This window comes from Sinocyclocheilus grahami, unplaced genomic scaffold (genome assembly GCF_001515645.1).
Source record: "Sinocyclocheilus grahami isolate Dianchi unplaced genomic scaffold, SAMN03320097.WGS_v1.1 scaffold73.1, whole genome shotgun sequence".
Classification (NCBI taxonomy): Eukaryota; Metazoa; Chordata; class Actinopteri; order Cypriniformes; family Cyprinidae; genus Sinocyclocheilus; species Sinocyclocheilus grahami.
In genome coordinates this window covers 1937593-1947889 of record NW_015505252.1, presented here as the reverse complement: position 1 = coordinate 1947889, position 10297 = coordinate 1937593, and the positions used below count along the sequence as shown (strand labels likewise).

General features: G+C 36.3%; 1 protein-coding gene across 8 annotated transcripts in view; it reads left to right on the top strand.

The window, feature by feature from the left end:
- The first annotated feature begins 517 nt into the window (after window positions 1-517).
- The window catches only part of LOC107585674 (bromodomain adjacent to zinc finger domain protein 2B), an 84788-nt gene continuing 75008 nt past the window's right edge, over window positions 518-10297 (top strand). For all 8 annotated transcript variants that reach the window (XM_016272799.1, XM_016272800.1, XM_016272795.1 and 5 more), the window contains exon 1: window positions 518-568. The gene's annotated coding sequence lies outside the window, so the exon portion shown is untranslated. The remainder of the gene's footprint in view (window positions 569-10297) is intronic.

Sequence of the window (10297 nt, the reverse complement as noted above, 5' to 3'; positions counted from 1 at the left end):
AAACGCACCCATATGGTAATATTTAATAAGACGAGAAACTGGCAGACTGACCAGAGGACGAGGTGGAAGTTGTATAAACGGTCTGATTTGTAGTGGATGAGAGGCACAAATGCACAGCAAAAAATATATGCGTCGTCTTGTTAGGCAGTAAAAGTAACAAAATATCGTAAATAAAAAAGATACATTTAGATAATGTTGATGCTCAAACAAGCAATAATATGGCAGTATTTATGCTTTAACCTACCAACGTATGCCTTGTATGTATTTTCCCTGTTGAAAAATCCAGCATATGCTGGTTAGGTATGTTATGAAGCATGGCTGCTGGTTTGAGCTGGTTTAAGCTGGTCCTTAGCTGGTCCTGCTCAGGACCAGCTCAAACCAGCAGCCATGCGTCAAAACATACCTAACCAGCATATGCTGGATTTTTCAACGGGGTTAAAAAAAAACGTTTCACCTTTAAAAGAGGAGTAATGATTTTTTATCGGTTATAGTAATTGTTCCTCATGTGTTTTATTCCAGGTTCTGGAGCGATGATGTCACAGAACTGAAGCAGAGGCCGTCATTGACAGTAAGTGAAACCTCACACATACTGAAATCCACACACAGTTGTGTATATGTGGTCCAAAATCCAATCAGCCGATCATTATGGCAAAATAAACCATGTTGTGAAGCTGAAAGGATGTCGTGTTGATGGTTACGTGTGGATTTCTGCTGCGTATGTCCTTGAGCGAATGATTGCTGTGATGCGATCAGAGGAGACGGCTCATTAGGTCAGGAATGTGTTGAGCTGTAATGACACGCTCGTCAGAGAGACCAGATCGCATCTCTAAGGTCAAAGCCAGCAGGATGCTGCACACAAACTCCCAGTAGAGCTTAATGCTTTAGCTTAGTCGGTCACTGCCTCTCATGGCTGTGTCCGAAACCAACAGCAGTCAATGAGTTCACAGAAAGCTAAGGAAACTGCTTTCAGACCGTCTTCCAAGGCATTGTCTAATCGTGTAGACAAACATATATTTGTTAGCTGAACAGCAAAAATATTTGCTTAAAGTGTCCCTGATATTATTTGTCACCACGTTTGCATTTTCACGGTTAAAGGTCACATGACATGCAGGTAGACAAATAAATAATTTCATATTTTTTTTTGTAAGTGTTTTATTTTGATTTGCTTTTAATTTTAATATATTTTTTATGATTACATTAATTGTTACAAATTTCCTGCAGTTCCCTCTAGGGCTGGGTATCGAGTTTGATACTTTTTAGGCACCGACCGAATTGCCTCGATACAATCGAGTATCGAAAAATGTCTTGTCATTCGGTACCAATTTCGATACCTAAGGGGTTAATCTCATCAACGTCAGTGAGGCGCAGATCGATCAGTGTTTGACATCCGCGAGAGCAATGCGAAAATGTACGGAGCACGAGCAGACTGGTACTATAGCCTAATACACCGATAGGTCTGCACAGTCGGTCCGCGTCACGCGCCACACTCAGAGATGTGGCTCACATGTGAGTGTTTGGTGTGAATGCATCCCAGCCCCTGTAGCTGTAAGGCTACATTTACACTGGTGCGTTTTTGTTTTAAAATGAAAACGATCCTCATCATACTGGCGTTTCCACTGCGTTTCAAGCCGGCTTTCCACTATCTCCGACAAACGATAGACCGAAAGTCATTAATTTCCAATGGAGAGTAGCGCGGGAGCTGCGTGGAGTTCCAATCATATGCAGATGTCCGTTCATACTTCAAGACCGAAAGCGCGTGTTATGTGACCATTCATGCACACTGTAGCATCATGCTACATAAGACCAGGGTTTAAATTGGGCCGGGCCATCTGGGGCTGAGCCCCGGCACTTAACATTATAGACTCCAGGGCTTGACATTAACTCTTCATTAACGCCAGACAAGTAACATGATTAAAACATCAGAAACCAAAAATAAGTATGTAAACACAAACGCAATATTATTCCGATTTTATTACATTTAGAGTAAATGGTGAATAGTGGGTATCTAATGTACAGTGGTGTGAAAAAGTGTTGGCCCCCTTCCTGATTTCTTATGTTTTGCATGTTTGTCACACTTAAAAGATTCAGATCATCAAACTAATTTTAATTTTACACAAAGATAATGCAAGTAAATACAAAAGGCAGTTTTTAAATGATTATTTTATTAAGGGAAAAAAGCTGTCCGAACCTGCCTGGCCCTACGTGAAAAAGTAATTGCCCCCTAAATCTAATAACTGGTTGTGCCACGCTTTGCCGCAACAACTGCAATCAAGTGTTTGCGATAACTGGCAATGAGTCTTTCACATCGCTGTGGAGGAATTTTGGCCCACTCTTCTTTGCAGAATTGTTTTAATTCTGCCACATTGGAGGGTTTTCAAGCATGAATGGACTGTTTAAGCATCTCAATCGGATTTAAGTCTGAACTTTGATTTGGCCACTCCAAAACCTTTAGATTTTCTTGAGCCATTCAGAGGTGAACTTGCTGGTGTGTTTGGGGTCATTGTCCTGCTACATAACCCAAGTGTGCTTGAGCTTGAGGTCACAAACTGATGGCCGGACATTCTCCTTCAGGATTTTCTGATAGAGTGCAGAATTCATGGTTCCGTCAATTATGGCAAGTCGTCCAGGTCCTAAAGCAGCCCCAGACCATCACACATACCACCACCAGCATGTTTGACTGCTGCTATGATGTTCTTTTTATGAAATGCTGTGTTGCTCACTCATTAAATGCTCACTACTGGCACCTACTGGCGTTTTAATTTAGTTGAAAAGTATCATTTCAATTTCTTGCTTGTATATTAAAAAAATATTTAATCTCATAATTATTTAATGCAGTTGTATTTTTCAGTGTCAATTGAATTTATAGATCAAATGTAAGAATTTGAAATGAAAGTATTAATGAAATTAGTGGGAATAGAATAAATAATTTGCACAAAACACACACACACACGTGTATATATATATATATATATATATATATATATATATATATATATATATATATATATATACTTCTGTCAATATGGGGTGCTGTGTGTACATTGAGGAAAAAAAATTAACTTAAATGATTTTAGCAAATGGCTGCAATATAATAGAGTGAAAAATTTAAGGCGGTCTGAATACTTTCCGTACCCACTGTATATATAAAAGCTCGATACCTTAAAGCCCCCCCCCCCTACACACACACACATAACAAATCCCAATTTAACCCCTGCATAAGGTAATAAATAAGATTTATATTCCGCTTTTATTCAAAACTCACTTTAAACCACCATCAAGTTTTTGCAATAACTTCCGATTGCCGTGTGTGTTTTGGCCATGTATTGTTGATGAAATTAAATATATTATAACCTCTGAGTCAGAGCAGCGATCATGGAAGCGAGAACACAAGCAGACAGCGCTGGAAGCTGCTAATGCTCATCAGTAAATCAGTGGGAAATGACGAGTCTGTCTGAGCTAGGCTTTTTAAAACAAACACACTAGTGTAAATGTAGCTAACAGATGTGTAAGCTGAAGACTATTTGAGCTTTATTAAAACTATTTGCACTGATTTTTTGGTAGTTACATTTTGTTCCTTTGTGCAGTGGCTTTGTGTCTGTATAAACATCAACAAGCTGAAAAATAAAACCAAAGTTATTTTTTTAGATAATGTAATCTTGTTCAAATAGATTTCATAAAATTGCTATCGGAAAAAGTATCGTTCAGGAACCGGTATCGAAGTCAAGGTATCGGTATCGATATCGAAAAATGTTTAACGATACGCAGCCCTAGTTCCCTCACAAACCTACCTGAACATACATTTTTATGAATACTCAATGCTTATTTCTTGGTAGAAAAGAATTATAATTTGGAAAGCCATTTCAACTTGTCAACTAATTTATTTCAGGATGCCATTTTTTTTGTAAATATTTGTAAGTATTACAAACGTAATGTTTTGGACATTTTTATTAATTTGGTGTCACTTATATACTATTAATTTTTTTAAATATTTGATCATTTTTATTTTATTTATATTTTCTGTTTTCATTTTAGTTTGTTTTAGCATTTTTTTGGTCTTGTATATGCCTGTAAGTGTTTATTTATTTATTTTATTTTAATCATTTTAGCACTTCAACCAAAACTAAACTTTGGCAACTAGCTGAAGTAAGTTTAAGGTTGTTTGTTTTTTTGTTTTAAATATTTTATTTAATGTTTACTTCATTTTAAGCAACAGTTTATCTAGTAATACCACTACAGTATTTATTAAACTTTTTTTATTTATTTAATTTGTTTTAAAGGGGTCATATGATGTTGCTAAAAAGAACATTATTTGGTGTAATGAAATGTTTATGCGGTTTAAGGTTCAAAAAACACATTATTTTCACATTTATTATTGTTTCTCCTCTATGCCCCGCCTTTCTGAAATGTGTCGATTTTTACAAAGCTCATCGGTCTGAAAAGCGAGGTGTGCTGTGATTGGCCAGCTATCCAGTGCGTTGTGATTGGCCGAATACCAATACCGGAAATGTTACGCCCCTACCATACTGTGATGATGCCCTGGCAGGCCAGAGCGATGATTCAAAAACATGAAAACCCATTATAAACGAGACATTCGTTGCATTGTGAGGACATAATTATGGATTATAATGACTTGTACTGTCTTTTTACGTGTTGTGTTGCATCGTGCCGCGTAAACAGAAAACCATGTCTGCATTTGTGATCGGAGAAATGACAAACAACAAGCCCTACTCTACACTGTTCAAAACTCGCTTTAAATATAACAAATATAAAAACTCTTTAAATATAAAAAATGTACTTGCGGTATGTGAGTCAGAACAGCCGGCATTGTAGTCTACTCTACCAGGATCAGGCAACAGTCCTCCATAAAATGCGCTGCACACATCTGAATATTTGGGTTGGAGTGTTCTGGAACAGTGTTGTAAATACAACTTAACCACTGATTTCTATTCATGTCCATTTTTGGAAGACCAAACAAAGTAGTGTCGCTTTCACAATGAAACGCAGCGTCACACATGGTGGCCTAGAGTGAGCAGAGGCTGGAGGGCTTGAGAACGGCGCGGTCAGTGGATTCGACAAAGGAGCGTCCGGAGGGCTTGCGGCAACCACATGTGACGACCCTGGGCTGGACTCCGCTTCTTCCACGATGAAAGCCGATCCGGTGATCCGCAGCGCAAAGTTGTTGTATTTCCTCAGCGACCAGCACGGATCCGCTCCAGGCATAACGAAGCCGGTATCGTCCTCTTTTGGAAGACCAAACAAAGTAGTTTCGCTTTCACAACGAAGCACACAGCACCTTCACGACATGGCGGCGGCAACAACAATACTACAGCGAGAATAAAAGTTATGCCTTCTTTCTTTGCGTGAACATTTGGGTGGTGTTATGCAAATCTTCCCACATAGTGACGTAGACATGTGGGGGCGTGTTAGAACGAGCTGTTTTAGGTAGGCATGGTTGACTCTTTAACTTTTATAAAGAATATCTCTTTGGATTTGAGACTTTAGTCTTTGCAACTTTACAGATCTTCTTTATGCAAGTTTTTATTTCAGTTATTGAAAACCATTTTTAATAGTTTTATTTACCAACAACAACAACATTGAAACAAGACATAAATGAAATGCAAACGCAGAGGGACTGCTGGGTTTTCGGTATGATTGTATCACTGGATGTGTTCTGAGAGGAGGATGAACAGGCAGACGTGTTTTGTAATGTTCTTCTCAAGCACTGCTGAGATGATTGTGGCCTGAGGTCACAGCAGAACCTTATGAGATCCATCTTTGGAAAAATCAATCTCGCCACTAATCAGTGTGTTTTGTGGTGCTAAAATCACGGTGGTGAAGTGGCGATTCATTAGAGGAGAGCGTGTGGTAGCTGTGGGGCTCAGCTGGGATAAACCTACAGCAGGTCAGGTGAGGTCGCCCTCCTTAAGTACCATCACAAACACACAGATAGGGTTGTCCAAATCTGTCCATCTGAGGCTCCATGGAGGAAAGTGTTAACACGCATGGTTACAGCCTCCTCCGGTTCATTCACCTTCCTTCGTTTTGCTTTGGTTTTTTAATGGGAAACAATTTTGAGTTTTGGAAGATAGTGTGTTTCAAAGTGCAGTGAATTCTCATGTGAATAGATCATGGACATTTTCAAAGTGTTCAGACAGAGCTTTTATTAGTGTCTGAAAACAGCGTTAGAGGTGGAATGTTTGATTCATTTGCACAAATCTGTTCAGACTGTCAGTGAATTGATTCAAGCTCTGATTCAATGATTTGTTTGTCATCACTGTTCACAGAAGTCTCAGATTTTCTTTTTTATATTAAAATGCTGTAGTATAGTTACATATTGCATTATTATTTTACATATATTGAGCATTTAATTGAAATTGATATCGAATTAAAGCTGTTTTTTTCTTTTTTTCCAAATGAGTTTTAATTTCAATTAAATGTTAAATGTGAGAAGTAAATTATTATTAATAAAATTAATAAATTCTTAATTTGTATATATAAATTAAATTTATAGATTAATAAAATAAGTAAAAATAAATAGTTACGGTCATACTATTATATTATATTACATATTATGGTGTATATAACTGAAAATGATTACTTGATATTGAATTTTTTTCTAATGAAAGGAGCCCCAATTTCAATGAGATGGTAAATGTAAGAAGTAAAATACATTTAATACAATTTATGAATTCATTCATAAATATATAAAATATATAAATATTATTCAAATGTTGAAGTAAACATTTATAGTTACATACTATTGTATTACTATATTACATATTATGGTACATGTATTGATATTGCATTGAAGGTGTTTTTTTCCAATTAAATGTTTAATGTAAGAAGTAAAATATCTTAATATTAATAAAAATCTTAACATTGCCACACTGTTTACCATTTAATGGACAGAAAACAGTGTCACATTCATAAATTAATTTAAAAGACCAAAAATAAAATGTTTAGACCAAAAGATCCATTGTTTCACAGTGCAATAAACTTATATCTGAAACGATCATGGAAAATTTGATACAAGCTGCTGCAGGAACTGATTCAAGTAGCATTGAGTTGATGTAAGTAGCTTCAACCTTGTTTTCTTTCCTCTGTAAAATTGACTCAAGTAGCCGCTGGAAAATTCTGCCGCTTTAGGGATGCGTGTCTGAAATAACTCCAGTAATATCCGCTCTCCTCTTCGAGCTCCATAAACGGCACTTAGCGGAATGAGAGGGAATATCTGTGCCGTCAGCTCTTCTCGCCGCTCGTAGAGGTGAAGCCAAGGTGAAAGCAGACTTGCAGAAGGGTTGGAAATCATTGATATTCTGACTCGCAGGCTGCAAATGGCTCAGTGGCAGCTGGAGTCTTTGTCAGTGAAGAAAAATGGCAGCGAGAGAGTAGAGGCGCTGTTTCCCCCCCCATCGACGAGTGAGTATGGGTGACCTTCCTCGCTTGGGGGAATCCAGCGCCGCCACTTGATCAATTGGCAGTCTCTCTTTGTTTATCAGGGATGTGGAAGAGGATCAGATTATGCAGTTTTAGGACAGGCTGTGATTGTGAACACTGGTAATGTCTCTATGTAAGTACAGAAAGGTTTATTAGATTTAGTCAGTATTGAAATATAGAATTATTTAAAAAAAATGCAGTACCAAAAACCGTTTTAGATGTGGAAAGTTTGGTTCATTTGCACAAATCAGTTTGATCTGTCAATTTCAGTGAATCAATTCAAACTCCCATTCAATGATTTGTTTGTCATCACTCGGTGTTCACAGTCTCAAGTTTTCTGTATATTTAAATGTTTTAGTAAAAAAATATATAGTTACATATTGTTGTGTTATGTTATTACATATTTTGGTGCTCAGCTTGAAATTGATATAGAATTAAAATATAGAATCTTATTTTTTCCCTTCTTTTTTCACCTTCAGAGGAAGTAGTAAAACCTATTAAACATCTAGTTAAAATAATCGACATGATTTCCACTGTTTATTACTTGATGAACACAAGAAATAGTAATGTTTAATCATTTTGATTTATAGAAATGATAGTTCTTCTAATTTGGGGGGGGGGGGGATCTTGAGCCATTTTGGTGCAGGTTCATTAAAAGTAAAAATAAATATTTAAATATATAAATTTTCAAAATCATCAAATGGCCAAAAATATAGATTTGTTTTATACTATATTGCCCTTTTTTTTTTTAAAGCTACACATTAAAGCTAATTTCTTCTTTTTCCATAATTATAATAAAGTGACATTTATTGCTCTATGCATTAAATGCAACATAATTACATTATGCACAAGGTTACTCTCATTAAAGCCGTGTTAATCTTTAACTCACAATTACCCGCACGATTATGCCTTTTGTATTTGCATGAAAGACAGTACGGTAAACAATGTGCAGTTGAATTTAAAAAGGAAAAAGGGAATTGTTTGCAGCTCTTGTTTACCCTGTCTTGTTTAACAATTAGCATAATTAATGGACTAAAGTATCCCGATCATTAAACAAGATTTTTAATGGATTACATTTAATGATTTAAAGGCTCTTTTATGGAGTGAAGTAATTACCCAGCATTCACTGTTCAAACACCGAGCACGTTTTTGTGCTGCTGGGTGAAGGAGAGATTAAGCATGCTGTGCATTTGAATTCATTGAATGTTTTTTGCTGTGAAATTCTAATGGTGATTTTCCATCTAAACAGATGAAACAGGAAGTTGTTCAGTAACTTGATGGTTACGTGACGGTTTCAGGTTTGTAATCATACAAATATTAGTTCTAATTTCTCTGACATCCATATTCCATGTTGAGAATGGGAAATCGATGAACAGAAACAGCCGTGCGGAGCGCTGAATAACATCTAGGCTCTGGTGTAATGTGCATGTATCGCAGGTTGATGGTTGATTTTCATTAGCGGCCTCATTGTCATGCGCGCTGTGTCTTCCTGCACCAGAATGCACATTGTGTCGTACTGCGGCTTGTCATTGTTTGAAAATTGAGTGCATTTTTTTTTTTTTGTTTTGTTGTTCAGGAAAAAAATACAAGATTCTGTTAAGCACGCACAGGTTGTGGTATATTTATGATAGGATAAATGTAATGCTTTTTTCCCATTTGGGTGAAATTCTCAAATATGAACAAAGACTATCATCAAAAGTAAAACTAAATGTTTAAGATATAGAACAAATGGAATACATTGATAGTTCTAATTTTGAGAAGTTATATATATATATATATATATATATATGTATGTATTTATGCAATAAATGTGTTCTACTTCTAGTTCTACTTTTTTGTTGTTTTTTAAAAAAAAAAAGGATCGTATTTTTATGATTATTTAGGTATATTTATGATTTAATAAATGACATGCATTTTTTAACATTAGTTTAAAAATGATCTCATGCAACTGTTGGATTCATATATTTAATTGTCATACAAGCAGTTTATTGACGCTAAGAATAATCCTGTTTTCTCAATTGCATGAGTGTGAGGCCGCAGGTGACAACAGAGCTCCAAACTAGCCTTCCAATCAGATCGCATCTTTCTGAATAAATCACTTCAGATTAGAATTGGTGATAGATGCCCTGGGAATTTTCTCTCATGTTGTGTTACTAGAAAATGTTTACTGTCAGCGCTGGGAATCAGTTGTGCATCTTGGGCATGCAATATCTTACAGTGACATGTGCAATGACGGCTTTTCCTGTTGATTTTTATATCAAGCAGTAGACGAGCTGATGCTATTCATAATTCGTTTTTAAAGGGCTGTATTTTTTAACTATGCATCTTAACGTTTACAGTCATTTGCGTTAAAGTGGCACTATAATGTGATGAATCCATCACGGTGTAACAAGCACGCAGTGCTCTTGGCAGCGCTTTCTGCTCTTTAGAGATGAATGAGCGTTGGTCAAGGGCAGTGCCAGTGTGTTTTTATGGTGTTAATTTATGATTACTTTAACAAGGCAATTTGTTCCTTAGCATTTAAACCGCAGCAGTGCATGCTTTATTGGAATACATCATTGAGCTGTTGACAGAAGATGGGCTTTGTAAAATATATACAAGCATTGCAATAGATGGATTACATTTTGTGCTATTCAAAATTATGTTAGAGATAGATAAAGTTGTAAAATATAAAATGCATATAATAAAACAGCTTGAGGTATTATGAGCAGGTTGTGTTTGTGTTTTAAAAAAAATAACAATTTGCTAAATGAGCTCACTCTCAGGTCATTCTAGATGTGGATGAGTTTTTCTTCCATCACTTGTTCACCAATGCGTCCTCTGCAGTGAATGGGTGCCGTCAGAATGAGTCCAAACAGCT